Below are 17,110 nucleotides of genomic sequence, written 5' to 3'. Positions count from 1 at the left end.
AATAAAAAATCATATAGTAGGAAATAGTGTGTGTATGTGTGTGTTTGCATTTGTCTGATTGGATTTGTCTGACTCCTAACAATCTGGCCCATAGGAAGTAACTCAGATCTAAGGTGAGAGACACCTGCCAGTTTTTGTTTCCTCTGAAAAGTTGTTCCTTTTGGACATAGAAAATCTATGGAGTGTGGCCTTAATAATCTAGGGGGAACACACATAAACTCAAGTTTTCTGAAACAGTGTTCAAAACCTAAACCATTTATCTAGACCTTTGATATAATTTGCTGTGTCAGATTTACTGTTCCTGCTTTTAAAAGTGATGAATCATTATCATCTGTGATTTCAGTGAAAGGTAAAGTAATTTCCATTACATGGGCAATCAATTTGTAATAACACTTTTTACATAACGGCCCTTGGGAAACTTCAATTTACTTTATCAAATACTTTTTCTACTTCCGAACTAATTACCATGAGTGGAATTTCCTAATGGGCAGCCATGTCAGTCAACAAGTTTAATGTATTGGTAAACTAAAATAAATCTCTCCCCCTGGACAAATTGCTGTTGATTGTATCCAATTTGTTTAATGAATCTGCCAGTTGTTTAATAGTTTAAGTGTAAGGGTAAAGTAGCGAAATAGGGACATATCAGTCACAATCAAACCAGTCTTTCCATTATTTTAAACACAGTGCAGTAGTTGCATTCTTTCGTTTGATAATTTTATCTAGCATAATAGGTTAACGAGGTCAGAACACTTCAGAATGACGACCAAAGCACACGAAGTGGAACAGGTCTACAATACATACCAATCAAAGTCCATACATGAGCAAGGTATACAAAACCAGCAGGAAACATAACTCTCATCAGTTAACATTGTACATAGAACGTTAGTTGGATGCAGAGGGAAGTCACGTTTGGAAGGTTATTAAATTAAAAGTTCAAACGGCTGATGCTTCTCGATATTTCGCGCAGAAAAACAGGTAAGACATGCAACAGAGGCACCAAGAGGTGGCGATAAAGGATGGATTACTTGGCAGGCTTTAACAGACCACTAATTCAAACAGAAGATTAACAGTCTTTTCGAAGGCAAGTGGCGAAAGAACAGGGAAAGGCAGGAGAACGAATGTATGTCGGAAGAATGCATGCTGGAAACAAGCATGCCTGAACAACGCGGTCGGAACAACAGCATCATTGTTATCACTAATGCCTTTACCACGAATGTCTTAACAATGATTTTTCATTGTAAAGGCATTTCTGGTAAAGGCATGCGGAAATGGCGCCGCCCCTAAAATTACCACAACACCCCACCCCACCCCCGCACAAAACCTAAAACCACCCCAAACCCCCACCCCGCCCCTAAAATTACTGCGACCCCCCACACGCCCCTAAAACATAAAACCACCCCAACCCGCCCCTAAATTACTGCAACTCCCTACCCCGCTCCTAAAACCACCCCAACCCCTCCACCCCACCCCTAAAACCTAAACTACTCAACCCCCACCTTACCCCTAAAACTACCGCAACTCCCCACCCTCGCCCCTAAGACATAAAACCACCCCAACCCCCCACCCCGTCCCTAAAACCTGAACAACCGCACCCCAAAAACTACTGCAACCCCTATCCCGCCCCTAAAACCTAAAACCACCCTAACCCCCCACCCCGCCCCTAAAATTACCCCAACCCCCCACCCCTGCCCCTGAAACCTAAAACCACCCCAACCCCCACCCTGCCCCTAAAATTACTGGGACCCCCCACCCCACCCCTAAAACCACACCAAACCCCCACCACTGCCCCTAAAACCACCCCAACCCCACCCCTAAAACTACTGCGACCCCAATCCCCGCACCTAAACCCTAAAACCACCCCAATCCCCCACCCCTAAAACCTAAACTACCACAGCCCCCACCCCAAAAAGTAAAAAAACCCAAACCCCCCACCCCTGCCCCTAAAACTAAAAATACCCTGACCCCCCACCCCGCCTCTTAAACTAAAAATGCCCCGACCCTCTCTCCCCGCCCCTAAACCTAATCCACCCTGACCCCCACCCCCAAAAACAAAAAATACCCAGACCCCCCACCCCCACCCCTAAAACTAAAAATGCCCCGACCCTGCCCCTAAACCTAAATCACCCGACCCCCCACCCACTAAAACTAAAAATACCGCAACACCCCACCCCACCCCCACACCACCCCTAAAACAGCCCCAGTCCCAGCCCCACTTACCTGATCACGTCCTCAGCCAACTCCCTTCTTCTGTGCCTTAACCAGGCATGTGCGTGGTTCAGCACAAGCGTGGTTAAGGCACCAAACAAGAAAGTCATGGTTAACAAAAGCGTTGTTCCGCTTTCGTTGTCCACGACTTCCTTGTCCAGGAGTCGTGGTTTAAGCTGCTTTCCCAGGAGAACTCTACAGTTTGCAAAGTTCCACCTGACTCCTGACCTTGGCGTTTTTTTTCAGTGCAATCTATGGTAGGAATCATTGACCATAGACACGAAGATAGGGTGTTACAATTTTAGCTTCCTTCAGACAAGAACTGTTGGCAATTATTAACTAAGTAAAGCCTTCCGTAAATCCCGAACTCCAAAAGTAGCTGCATCCTTGGAGTGTCATTTGAAATCTCATTATTCTGGGCTTGTGTAAATATGGTTGGATTTTTCCTGCATATGAAAAGGTTGTTGCTAAACCTTGGATTTTTACAACAAAATATTGCAGGGTTTACTCAACATAGGATGAAAGCTTGGCAGTTAAATATTTGCTCTACCCAATACATCAGACAGGTTTCTCTGTCGGTGGGCCAACAGTGCATTTCTCTTTTACCCTAACGTGGCAAGTAAATATTTATGTGATTTCAGAAAAACAGTTTGTGTATTGTGCTCACATCTAATTATGGGCACAATTACTCTCTGACAGTTATGAGACAACCATGCAAGGAGGTATAGTTCTCAATCTGACTAAAGAGTTTTCTTTTCGTGGCACTCTTTAAGACCTAAAACATCTCATGGTCAGAGGCAGGGCTGCTACGTTGCACCTCGCAGTTTTGATTTCATGTTTCGTGACCCTAAGTATTTGGTCACATGAGATTAATATAGAATGTGCAGATGATACCAGATCCCTCTATAAGACTTCAGAGAAAATTTAATTATTTGTGTCCCAAAGTTTGTCATGGACTTATGATGGACAGTCATCAAAACTGGATGGGCTACGTTTCCCTTTAAAAGACTTTATAGAATTTGAGGGTCTTTTAAGGTTTAACAGAAGGTTTGGGGTTCAATGAGGACAAAAGTAGTCAGCAACCTTTCTAGGGAGCCAAAGTGTTGCCATAGTGAAGATGCTTTAATGCAAATAGGTGAGGATGGCATAAAATGTTCCACTTGCCACACAGTAATGGCCTTTAAGTGACTGCTACAGCCTCTATACAGTCCACACTAGTGACCACCTCTATTTTTTCTAAAGCAGTATCCTAAAACCTTCCCTCTTCTGCTATTTCACGCTTATATATTGCATCTTTTTGATGCTGGTGATCATTCTTTTCATATTTCCTCAATGCTTTTGATAGTACTCTGTAGAATTCTTACACTACCTGCCTCTATGTACTCATTTCAGTCAAGGGTTTGTACTGTTACATCAGCGAATTAGTGGACCACACCTTCCAGATTTTGAAAGCCTTTCTGTGTACTCCAGACAGGGCTCATTACCTTCGCAGTCAGTGTCAATGATTTTTTTCCAGCACTGTCTGCCAGTCCTTGGCTAATTGTCATGAAGTTCCAATTGTTTTTCGTCACGTTGATACCTGCTTACATAGAAGAGAGTAAGGGTGCAATTAACTTTATACAGAAACTGTAAAAAATCATCGAGTGGTGGGGAATTTTGATTACCACTGACAGGTATCAGAGTTTTGATGCTTTGAACATATCTAGAGTGGAACTGGGGTTGAACTGGCCATTCCCCACTGTGGTGTTTCACCGGGTAGGCTGCAGGCCAGGGGTTGCTTTCAGAGCACTATGGCTATCATAAGGAAGGGTGGGCAGATCTTGCAGAGTTTCACTCCACGGAATTCCACTGAGTTACATGAAAGCTCTGTGAGATTCTGCAAAGGGGCGGAAATCTCTGTGCCCCACTGATTTTTAGCTCCATGAGCTTGTTCTACACTGAGAAATCAGCACGAACGTCACCACCCTGTGTGCCAGAGGAGCTGCTGCTTCGGTTGGTTTTACTGCCACTCGAGTAGATTTTCTATTTGAGAGGAAACTTTCCCAATGTGAATGGTTACAATGCCCCACGTTGGGAAAATCACACCAGGTGCCCACCTGGCATGCTAGGGAATGTAAATTCTCGCACTCCTTCACCAACTTACTGTTTGTGAGCCACACTCAAGAAAACCTCCACCACCTGACGGTCAGCGGAGTTTGCCCCAAACTCCTCATTAAATGCATAATGAGTGGCCAAACTGCGTGAACATCATTGGCAGAGCGAATTTTATCTCCCACCTCTAATCGCAACCCAGCCCTGGCCCCCTGGACACTTTCTAGTCAGAACCTCCTTCAGTGTTGGACTGTTCGGAATATTTTTGCCAGGGGCAATTTGGGTTTCTGTGTTCATGTTAATATATCAGCACATGAACATTAATGTTTTACTCTTCTTTGGAATTGAAAATAGCACGGAGAGCCAAAAACGTTACCACGATTCCACCCTATTCATACATGCAGGTCTTCAGCTGCACATCATTTACATGCCATGATGATTTATCGTAAATGGCAAATAATTTAATACCCTTGCATAAATCTAAAATTACAACCAAGAAGGGCAGCAATAACATCATTAGGCAACACTTATACAATTGTATGTGTACAACGTGATACTGAGAAAAAATACACATGTCTAAACGAGTTAATTAAAACTAAAATACAATAAGGCAATCAATTGCTATGTGGCCAGGTCATTAGCCATTTTTTTTTAAAAAGACAGAAAATAACGGTAGCATTTACATAATTAGGCAACAGTGATAGCTACTTTAATATTAAGAAGGCCTTTCTGTAATTGGGGACTTCATGAATACACTACATTGCTTAATGTATTGTAGTGGAGTACATCAGGCAAAATTTACGACAGCAACATTGCAAGTTATTAGACCTGCATTAATCAAATATTTTTGTAACCGGACAATACAATTTTTATGTAAAATGGGAAGAGCGACAGAAAATGGAGCCAGTGTTTTCAGTTTAATTTGCTTTATTTTTCTGTTGTAGTATTCCAAATAATTTACACAGTCTCAGGAAGCAGTCTGAATTGGGCTATACTAAACTGTCAATATTATATCTAATTTGTTTTCCTTGAATAACATAAAGCGATATAGTTAGAGTATTAAATTGTGTGCTGCATTTTTGTAGCACTGAACATAACGGCTATTGCCCAACTGAATGATAGTTATTTTTTCAACTTTAGAAAGATGAAAGGCTGAGTTGGCACAGTCAATATTTAAAACTGTGTCCGTTGATTGCGAAAAGATCTGTATAAAGGTCGTATTAGTTTAATGATGTATTTTACCAGCTTGTGACACCCCTATATTCCTGCTCATAGGTAATCATGCTCATAGGTAATTATGTTATATGAGTAACTGCAACTATAGCAGTATATTTAACAATTGTACTGTATTGTATTGTAATCGTATTTATATAGCGCTTACTACCCCTGACGAGGCGTCAAAGCGCTTTTCAATGAGTAGCACGCTACTCCGGAACCCAACAAGAATTAGTGATGGATTAGTATTGTTTAATAATGAGTACAGTTTTAGTATTATTATGAGTTCATTTGAGCCGCAGATACGAGAGTTTGTTAGTTAGATTGACTGGAGTAATGGAGGGATGGAGGAGGAAAGAAATCCAGAAGTGTTAATTGGGAGTATATCCTTCATTTACTCAACCCAAAGGCTTGGGATGAATAAAGGGGGGCAGAGGGGGAAGAGTATGTGGAAGGGTTAGGGAGAGCATAGTAGCACGGTGAGATGAATGCAGGAGAATTTAGTAGGGTTGTGTGGGAGGTCACAGAGGTAGAGTGAGGTTTGGTGAGTTAGATGTGGAGGTGGAGGGAAGAGCTTAGTCAGAGATATTTAGGAGATGACAGTGGTTGAAGGGATTTGGGATGAGTCAGAGTGAGAATGGAGGATAGTTTGATAGAGACATGACATAAGAGTGATGAGTAGATAAGTCTGATAAGATGAGAGCAGGAATTCATAGATATCTAGTATAACAACCCAAAACCAGGAGCCATGCAATGATCCACGAACATGCCAAGCACAGAAACAACATATACACATACATACACATATATACATATATATATACACACACACACACATGAATACACACACATATGCACATACAATACATAATTAGAATCATGGGTAAAAAATACTTAGTCAGACAGGTTTAAAGAGTGTGTGTGTATTTTATTGTTATGACAGTAGCAATACATATTTTCCAAAGAAACTATAAATAAATAGAAATATACATATAATCTGAAAAAAATATTTATCCACATAGGCATATGCAGTTCATAGTTGTTTGAAAAAGGTGGTTATGAAGGAAAGAGCCAACTCTTGAGTAGTTTTCTGAAGACAAGAAAGTTATCTGTGGCTCTTATAGTTGGGGGTAATGAATTCCATAGTTTGGCTGCTTGGAAGGAGAAGGATGTACCACCTATAGTCTTTTTCTTGTATGGTGGTGTTTTAAGGCGGGGTGCCAGTCTTGAGCGGAGGGTTCTTTGTTGGATGTATTTGGTAATTTTCTTTCTGATAAAAAGCGGTCCTGTTCCATGTATAGCTTTGTGGGTGATACAAAGCAGCTTGAAAGTGCATCTTCTGGCAACGGGTAACCAGTGTAGTGGTCTCAAAGCAGGGGAGATATGGGCTTGCGGCTTTATATGTAGTAGTAGCCTGTCTGCGGAATTCTGGATACGTTGTAGCTTTTTCATAACAGATAGAGATGATCCATGGTAGAGGCTATTGGCATAATCCAGTTTGGATAGTACAAGCGAGATAGTAGCTTGCACCTTGTGTGGAAATCCGAGGTGGGGGAAGATGCGTCGTAAAGTCTTTAAGGTGATGAAGCTTGTGCGTGCTAATTTGTCTACTTGGGCATTCATAGTTAGCTTGGAATCCATGGTGATTCCTAGGTTTTTAACTTCCTTGGATAATTGAGGAGGTGGTCCGAGATCGTCAGGCCAGACGCACAGAGGGTTATAATTTTTCCAGTCACCACATATGAGTATTTCTGTTTTGGAGGTATTTAGTTTGAGATGGCTCCAGGTCATCCACTGATCAACGGCTCTGAGGCAACTGAAGATTTGTGAGTTTTCAATGTTTTTGGGGTCTTCTAATTTAAGTAGTATTTGTGTGTCATCTGCATAGTTGTAGCATGTGAGATGGAAATCATTGATCAGTTCTGGTAAAGATATCATGTAGATGTTGAAAAGCAAAGGTGAGATGATTGACCCTTGGGGGACCCCTGCTTTTGTGAGGTAGGGTTCGGACGAGAAGGGGGGCGAGTGGATGATATTCGCTCTTTTTTGGAGATAGGAAGTAATCCAGTCGAGAGCAATCCCTTGTATGCCGGCTTCGTGGAGTCTTTGAGTTAGGGTGTCATAGTCAGCCGTATCAAAGGCAGCTGAGAGGTCCAAGAGAAGTAGTGCAGCAACTCCATTTCGGTCAACTGTGTTTTTAAGATCGTCCCAGATTGCCATGAGTGCTGATTCAGTGCTTCTTCCTGGGCGGAATTCAGTTTGGAATTCTGAAAGTATAGAATTGTCTTCAATGAATTGTGACATCTGGGCAAATGCTGCTCTTTCTATCAATTTGCCCAGGAAAGGTCCATTTGTGATTGGTCTGTAGTTGTTGGGGTCTTGTGGGTGTAGGTTTGTTTTCTTTAATAATGGTCGTCTGTATGCCTTTTTCAGGTCTGCAGGAAAAGTTCCTGAAGTTAAAGAGTTGTTGATGATTCTTATTACAGGTGTGGCAGCAGAAGTAGATAGCAGGATGTTCTTGAAGATTTGTGGTGGGCAAGGGTCAGAAGGGCAACCAGAAGGTCTGCTTGCTTTGACCAAATCCATAAATTCATCCTGGGATATTTGTTTGAAGGACTGTAGAGGTTGGGATGGTTTATTCTTAAAGGGTATTTTAGTAAAGGGGTTGGTGCTGATGGTTTTCTTCTGTTTTAAATAGGAGTCCAATGTGTCTGCCTTGGTTGTATAGTGAGTTGCCAATTTGTTTGTGAAATCTTGAGTGGTGGGATGACTTCCTTCCATGCATGTAGGTTTTCGAAATTCATTGAGAATTTTTTTAATTCCTTGGTTGTAGATTGAGCATTTAGAATTCTGTCTGAGTAGTATCTTTTTTTAGCTTTTTTGATTGATGATTTGTATATCCTGTTAAGTTTGTGTAGCTGCAGTTTGTCTTGACTGTTGTTTGTTTTGAGCCAGGTCCGCTGCAACTTTCCGATTTGTTGCTTTATCTTTTTAAGTTCTGTGTTTCTCCAAGGTGTTGGTTTTCTTTTGTTGTGTTTAGTTTTTCTGAGTGGTATTAGGACATCAAAAGCTTCCTGTAGCCACTCATAAAGTTGTGGCACAGAATTAATTGTATCTAGATCTGTGTTTGCTGTTAGTTGTGTTTCTAAGTGATCCAAATTGAGTTTGCTCCATGGTCGATAGGTGTATGTATGTAAGTGGTTGTGGGGTGTGTTGATTTGTGGAGTTGTATGTCGGAAAGTTATCAGATGGTGGTCTGACCAGGTGGTTGGTGTGATGCTATGAATAGTAACGAGTTCAGGCTTAGCAAAAATGACATCTAGGATGTGACCAGCGATGTGTGTAGGATTGTGTACAATCTGATGTAGGTTCAATGTGATTAGGCCAGTGGTGATAGCTTTTGGATGGGGCATATTGGGTTTGTCAAACCAAATGTTTAGATCCCCAAGAATGCATAGATTGGAGTATAGTGTAATATGGTTTGAGACTGTGTCAAGAAAAGCATCTGGGAAAGTGGAGTTGTTAGGTGGAGGTCTGTAAAGGAGGAGAAAGTTACAGGAGGAAGTTGGAGTAGGGTGGCATCTGGTAAGGAGGGCTTCGCTACCTTGTATGGAGATGTTGTCTGTTTTACTGAGGTTTATTGCCTGTTTGAACATAATAGCTAGTCCACCTCCTCTCTTGCCTATACGGTTTTGTGTGATGGTTTGATAGCCCGGAGGAAGGGCTTCGTGCAACACTGGTGCCATGTCATCTCCCAACCAGGATTCCGTAATGAATAGTAAGTCAGGTTGTGTGGCTGTGAACAGGTCGTAGATGTGGTGCTTGTTTTTTGAGAGGGATCGAGCATTTATGAGCTGGCAGTTTAGATAAGGTGTGTTAGTGGTAGTGTTGTTTTGTTTAGTAGAAGGGTAAGTAGTGTACTGTGAGCTTGAAGCAGGAGTGTTGCTAGTTGTGAAAACTGTTTGATGCTCACAATAGTCTTGCTTTTCAATATAGTGTTCCTCTTCCAGCAGGTTAAGGAGGCATTTTGTTGGGTCTGTGTGGGTGGTGGACTTGGTGGCTGAGAGAGCCATGAGGAGCGTAGTGTTTTTTGTAGGGTAGTTTTATTATGTAACAGACAAGGGGATGCGAGGTTGCTATGAGTGGCATGTTTTTTATTTTGTTTGCGTTTGTTTAGTGTGGATGGAGTATGGGTTAGGGGTGGTGGAGGAGCATATGGATCATGATATAAGGCTCTAAATTGTGCAATGGAGGAGAGGCAAGTGAATGAAAGTTGCTGGGTTGGGGTGCTTGAGGTAGGTGTTTGTGAAGAGTGTGGGGGTAGGGGTGGAGATAGGATGGAATTTGTATCCTTTGTGTAGTCCTGAGGGTGGGAGTGGGTATGACGATAAGTGTAATGTAAGTTTGTGTTGATTTGATATGCTGATGTTTGTGGTCTGTATTGTTTGTGTGGAATAGTGAGAGGGGGTATTGCTGTAGTTGTTTTTGGTGAGGGATTTGTATGTGAGTTAGAGCTGCTAAGTGGAATTTGAGTGTTAGATGGGGTGTTGATGTGTTTTGGAGATGAATGTATGAGGTGTGTAAGAGGTGATGGGTGTGTGTCAGGGAAGTAAGTATTCGTTGTGATGACTGGAAGAGGTAATATGTGTGGTGGAGTGAAATGTGGGGATTGTATGGTTGTGTGTAATTGGTGAAGGGAAGGGAAGAGGGTTTGTAGATGGTGTGTTTGTATGCAGGGTTTGGGCATTGTTATGATGTCAGGTGGTCTGTGTGGAGCGAACAGCGGATAGTGTTGTTGGTTAGTATCAGCAGAGAGTGTGTATCTGGGAAACTGAAACTGAGAGAAATGTATGTTGTAGTTTTGTATTGTGTGGGTGGTGGCAGGTAGTGTTAGTGGGAGGGGACAGAGTAGTGTTTGCTGTGAGAATGAAGGTGTTTGACTGTAGTGGGGGGTATGTGTATATGTGTTGTATGTAGGGTATTGTGTTGGGTGGTGGAGCAATGCAATCTGTCTGTGGTCAGTTTGTGGTGCATGTGTTGGATGTCTTTGTAGAATGTGTGTTTGCATGTTGAGGGTTGTGTAGGGACTGAAATTATTCATGGTCAAGTATGAATTGGGCAGCATTTCTGGCCCTAGTCCCTAGTCCCAACCTGTCCCGAACAGGCCCAAACAGACAACTGCCCTTGTCCTCTCCACCCTTTGCCTCAACGCCTGGGCTGAGACGCCCAGAATCCTGGCCTTTTATAGCCCTACTGGCCAATAAGAAGCTGGTCCTAGCCCTAGCCTATCCAATTTTAAACCCTGATTTAGCCAACTAATGGGAGACCCAGCCCTAATCACCAGTCATAGCCCTATTCCTGACCACCAATCACAGCCCCAGCCCTAGAACCAACAGCCAATCAGAATCTCAGCCCTATCCACCAATCACAGCCCTAGAACCAACAGCCAATCAGAATCTCAGCCCTATCCACCAATCACAGCCCTAGAACCAACAGCCAATCAGAATCTCAGCCCTATCCACCAATCATAACTGCATCCCTGGAGCTACCAACCAATGAAACACCATTTCCCAACAACCTATCACAACAGCATATGCAACAACCACAAGGAACTTATATAAGGAGCAAGTTAACTAAACTCCAGTCCCTGTGGGCAGGGGGAAAGGTGCCACAAACTAGCAAGGGAATTCACACAGTCACAGCAAAAACGATTTTTACAAAAACACCACTTTAAAAGAGGCCAGGCTGCCTGAAACACAGAGAGCCCACAGTAAAACAAACACTTTTTGAACAAATAATACTATTTACCCAGAAAAATCTTTGGGCTCCTTACCTAGGTCTTTTTGCAATCCTTGAACACTGGGCTGTATCAGGACACAGGGGAGATGCACAGAGGAACACAAATGTCATCTCACAATCGCTAACTCCCTGCACAAACAAACTGGACATTTCCTCTCCCCTAATGGGTATATGAAACAAGACCCAAAATGTAAACCTATAATTGTACAACTTGAATTATGATTCTCCGGCAAAAGTAAAATAGTGCATACCCACATATTTTCCAGGGATCCACTAATGCCAGACTTCTGGCTTCCTCACAAACTACAACTGGGCGTTATGTTTGGGAGCGCTTTGACTTTGGTGTCTCCGTTTAGTAGTATAGTGCAGCATGTAGACTATCAGCTCCGTTAGCAGGGACATCGACCTTTCGCAGATTGACAATTGCTTGATAAGAGCTGGGTAGGTTGTTTGGTCTTGCCTTTAAAAAACTGAAACACTTCCACTTACCGTGGATCGAGGCTGTTTGCTCAATCCATTTGGCTTTGGTTAGCATCACTCGTATCATTCCTGCTGTCACAGCCAACAGTATGGAGGAAGAAACCTTTTTCTTCTGCGCCTCAAGTGCTGGAACCCACCCCCCTCATTCCAGTGAATGAGCGATTATACAAACCTCAGACCATCCATGAACAAGTACGTGTTTCATTCATAAAATCAGGTTGAAGCAATGGCACTTATCTCACCATTCATCATCATAGTGCACTGAAGGCTTTGTTCCTTTGCAAAAACAAATAGGAAAGAAGAGAGCTCCATTCAAAAATTAAATACATTCTATTCTTTCAAGTATGGTTTTATTAAAGCACACACCCTGCTGTGGAGAAAGACTTGTGCTAACATTTCAGTCTCATAGAAGGGAGATTGCCACAGTATCTGATGCAACTTGCACCTGTTAGCTCTTTCACTCTAGTCTTACATACTCTAAAGCCGGCCACATTGCATGCAGAGCACAATCAGTACAAAGGCCCTCTACCTTCGCTCTCCGAGCAGTGTATAGGAATACAAAGTAAGCAGGGTTAGGCACTCCCGCACCCACCACTTCTTCCAGGTGGGTAGATTATCATGGGGTTAGTTCACTTGTGAGCACAGCTGCAAGAACAGTTGCAGCTAACACAAAGGGCCAAAGCAATCACATCTGGAGGTCATTCAGGTAGCTTAATTGATCATTCCTGACTTCCTTTGGTAGAAGGAGTGTAGGTTAACCAAAACATGTACTTAATAAACCTGGAAAAAATACTTACCTTTCATAACAAAGCATGTGTTTTCTATCAATAATCAATAAATGTTGTTATTAGATTTATTTATGAGTGCTTACACTTTTTTGAGTGTACATGCTACTCGTGGTATGCTAGACATGTGTCTGCATATTATGACATTCTGGCATGCATTTTGGTGCCTTCAAGCTCCTGTTAGGTATCACCTGCCACTCAGCTTAGGCTTCCATCAAGCTGTTTGTTGCATCTAGTCTCAATACACATATTTTAATATGAAACCTTCCTTGTAAGTCACACCTAAGAAGGCCTTGATGCTCATAAGGCAGTGTGCATGGTATTTAAAAGTAAGGGCAGAAAATGTATAAGGGGCCAAAGGTATTTCCTGTGTGGCAAGGTTAGCTGTTTCATAGGAAGGTATTGAAATACAATATACATTTTAAAAGTGTTATCTCTGCCTAGGACACAACTACAAAGTTAATTCTTGGACATTTGAAAATATGTATAACACACCCAAATCACTGGTAAAGTTGGATTTGTAATAATAAAGTCATCTTTTCCAAGCCTAAAGCCTCTACAAGCCCCTTGAGCTGTTAACTGCCACTCAGGAGATGATTACCCTACTTGATGTGGTGTAACCTTGCTCCCAGTGATGATACAAAGGCTTTGGGTATGGGAGGATTCCTGTTCTTCTTGCAGGATGACCATTAGGGCTTCACCAGGAGTTTAAATAACTTCAAACAGGTTTACCTGTCACAGGCAGATGTAGCTAACACCTCACCTGTCCCCTACATTGTCCCTCTAGTTAGCCAGGCACCAATCCCAATGGGAAAGGAGCTGCCCCCAGAACCAGTTGTGAGTGACCACAGTGAAGGTGTTGATAATTTTCCTGGCCATGCCTGGTGGTTGAGCTCAGGAGCTCTGCACAGGGGAAGAAATGTTCTATCATGTTTGATTTAGGTACAGAATGTCACTGTGGGATTGTTTGCAGTAAGGCATACTGGAACTGCTGAAAATATGGGTAGGTTTATCCTTGGATACTTTTTCTCTGTTGGTTAAGGAGGGGCCAGAAGTCCCAGCCACCCACGGGCTAGTGTCAGGCACAAATTTAGTTCCTCTGTGCACCCTCTTCAGAACACCACAGGCCCTGTGGAAGACAGAATAAAGACTGTGCCTCCTGCTGTTGAGACCTTTGAGGAGACCTCAAAGGCTGGACTTGCTTCCACTAGTGCTGAGGACAAACACGCTGATCCATGGGTCCAGTTGGCTGTTCTCCTTTTACGCTACAGGGACACAAGAAGACCTTCTGAACCACCCAGTTGACCAGTTGCAGCTGGACCTGCTTGGAGCCCTGCTTGTGGCTTCTGCCGGAGCAAGTCTTAACTCCAAGTGCTGTTCCTGAGGCCCTAGGACCTTTCTCAAAAGTGCACTCCTCCTAACATCAAGAGAAACCTTGGACTTAAAAACATTTTGGCTCCAAAGACCTCGGAAAGAAGAGGGACAAAACTGCTAAGTCATTCCAACAACGGTGCATTGCAGCTGGGACAAAAATTCAGGTTGCTGTCAATCTGAGCTTCCAAATCCATTTCCGTAGAACATCCCAGAAAGAGTATTTAGCCAGCTTGCAACCTTGCCCCACTGGAAAAACCAGAGCTTCCAAAGCATGACTGTGGGCCTTATTTAGAGTTTGGTGGATGGTTATTCCTTCACAAATGTAACAGATATTCCAGTTGCAATATATCAAGCTCATTATATCCGATGGCACTCGTAATAGAGCAGATGGGATATCCCTGATGTTTGTGAAGGAGTAACCTATCAGCCAATCTATAAATCAGGCCATAAGTCCGAACTGAAAATTCTTCCCTGGATGAAGGAACCAAAAGAATTTGGCCAGCAAGGGACCTTCCTGGGACATAAATGTTGAATTTCTGTTTCTTAAACTTTCCTTCACAAGTCAAGAGCTTCACAAGAGTCTCATCCGATGACTATCCAGCTTTGTGGATCTCTTCTCGACAGCAGCCTGCTGCCATGTCCTGCTGAAGAAACCACAGTGGATTTTTACTGTGTTGAGTTTTTGACTGTTTAACTGTTTTTGTGCATCTGTATTTTGACACATTTTCTTAAGTTAAGTATGCTCTGTGCCATAGCTACCAGGGGGTTGAGTTTAGTTGACATTAATTGAAACATTTACTGGACTTAACAAGAAAAGTGACTTTATTACTTGTGCTGGACTACCATCTATCCCAACTAATAATCCAGTTTTTCACACAGTAACTAACACCAATATTTAACCAAAAAGCAAAACACAGTCCGGTTACCATTTTAGGAAACTACCAAATCATAATTGAAGAAGCAAGTTAGGTTCAGACAACGGGTCAGCAAACAGTACCATAATCCAGAGAGCAGGGCAGAATTCAGGCAAGAAGGTCAAGTAAATAAAGGAACGCAGAAAGGAAAAAAAACAACAAACTTGAGGGACATAACTATAGTGAACAAATTGAGCAAAAAGGGAGGCACAGATACAACATGAAAAGTTGCCAGACACCTTCCCCAGGGAACTGGACTGCTTATAGAGCCCTGCTACAACTCGTAACCTTCCTGGCTTTCTCAACCATATTCTATTGCAACCAGTTCCAGAGGCAAACCCCTGAATCTGTTTAACTCCTTTATTACTTACAGAACTTGTGAGATCCTATTTTAAGACACCAGTGAGAGTCAGGCCAAAGGGCAGATTGTCCATCAACAACCATTGCCTTCATTTTCACTACATTGAGCTTAAGATAGTTATTGGGCAGTCTGCATGAAGCTCGTGCATTGTTGAAAATGTGGGCTGAATGTTGATTTCTTTGTCCAACTGGCTAAGTAGGCAAGTGTCATCTGTATATATGTGTAGAATTTAACCTTCAGAATGGAGTAGTTTCACTATAGGAGCCACCAAAATGGTTAAAAGGTGGGTTGAAATGATGGAAAACTATGAATTTCTGTATCCCAAACGGACATAGGGTGCTTTATAAGTAGGCAGGCTCACAGCCTATGAATTTCCAAGAATGGTCAGAGCACTTCAGGCTTTGTAATTTCTGCTGCATTTAGATGGCTGATCAGGATACAATCACTGACAACATCAAATACCACCAATCGATTTAGCAATATCAGTATGCTTACTTTGCCACCATATGCCTCCATTCGGAGTTTGTCAAAAATGTGCCTGTAGAACCGATTCTATGCTATGGGCAGCACACTGCAGGTCTCATTGACTGGAGGACAATATGTGTGGTAATTCTTCTGTCACATGGTTTTATAATATTCTCGCAGCAGATTGTAGGAGGGGAAAGTTCAGAATTGTGTGATCTGTCCAGACCTTTGAAGAATAGCTGTACTTATTGCCAATTTGCCAATGGTACAATGCCTTGCTCAAACTCAGCAGTAAGAAGTTTTACTATTAATTGAAAGCCTTATTTTCCAACTGTTTGAAAAGAAGTATGGGGCATGGATCAGCAGGGATCCCTGATTTCAGATAAAATAATGGATCGAAAATATCTACAGTAAGCAGACTAAAATAGGAAAGAGAATATACTACAGGTCCATTTTTCTTAGTTGTTGGCAGAACTTTCTTGCCATCTGTCTCATATGTTATCAGCTGTGTTTTGACAAGTAGTACCTAATGTAATTACATAATGTTTGAGCTGAGATAAAGTCTCGGATAGTCCAGAAAAGTATTTCAATTACTTGAACGATCATTCTCTAAAGGTATAAAGAGACTACATATCATGTGTATCAATGTAATCAAGATTGTGTTCTTTAATGTACATTGACTCATTGACCTAATAATAATGAGGCCATTAAGTCACAAAACCCCCTACCTTTAAGGTCGGTCAGTGTAGTGGCTGTAAGGAGCAACTAATGTTGTAGTAAAGGTGGGTAATAGCTTAACAGAATCAAAAGTGTTATATCTCACTAATTGAGAAGATCAGTTCAAGCGAAAAACAGTGGGAAGGTATTTGATCATCAGTTGCTGAGATTAATTCAAGCACTTTTTCATAATCTTATTGTTTGTTGCAGTAGATACCTAAGTGCTAATTATATACCCAGACATGAATCTCATGCTCAATGAACGATAGACCTCAAGCTACCCTCACTGATGAGGCCTATAATGGCTGAAACTGGTGTGGGGTTAGTTGTGTTCCAATCTAGAGAGAACCTGTCTTAGTAGATCATGCTGCACTGCTCCTACTGGAGAAGGACAAATAATTATTTGCGTATGATTGGTCTCTGTGTAGAGACATAATTGTGAAAAACGATTTAGTGAAATGCAGGCTCTGGCTTTTGCAACTAGATGAAATTAATTCCAGCATTCCTTCATCACTTTGTTGTTTGCCTCAGTAGTACCAATCAAGCACATCATACAAAGACAGCTTAAAAGTGCATGGTAGGTTGCAGCTAATCTAGGTCCAGATTCACTAAGATTTTTGTCAGCGTGGGCCCACCTTTTTGGCACAGCCAGACACAACATCTTTATTGGGATTTACAAAGCCATGCAAATCCCGAGATGCGTG

Source organism: Pleurodeles waltl, chromosome 3_1 (assembly GCF_031143425.1).
Source record: "Pleurodeles waltl isolate 20211129_DDA chromosome 3_1, aPleWal1.hap1.20221129, whole genome shotgun sequence".
NCBI lineage: Eukaryota > Metazoa > Chordata > Amphibia > Caudata > Salamandridae > Pleurodeles > Pleurodeles waltl.
Note: the sequence above shows the minus strand (reverse complement) of the source record.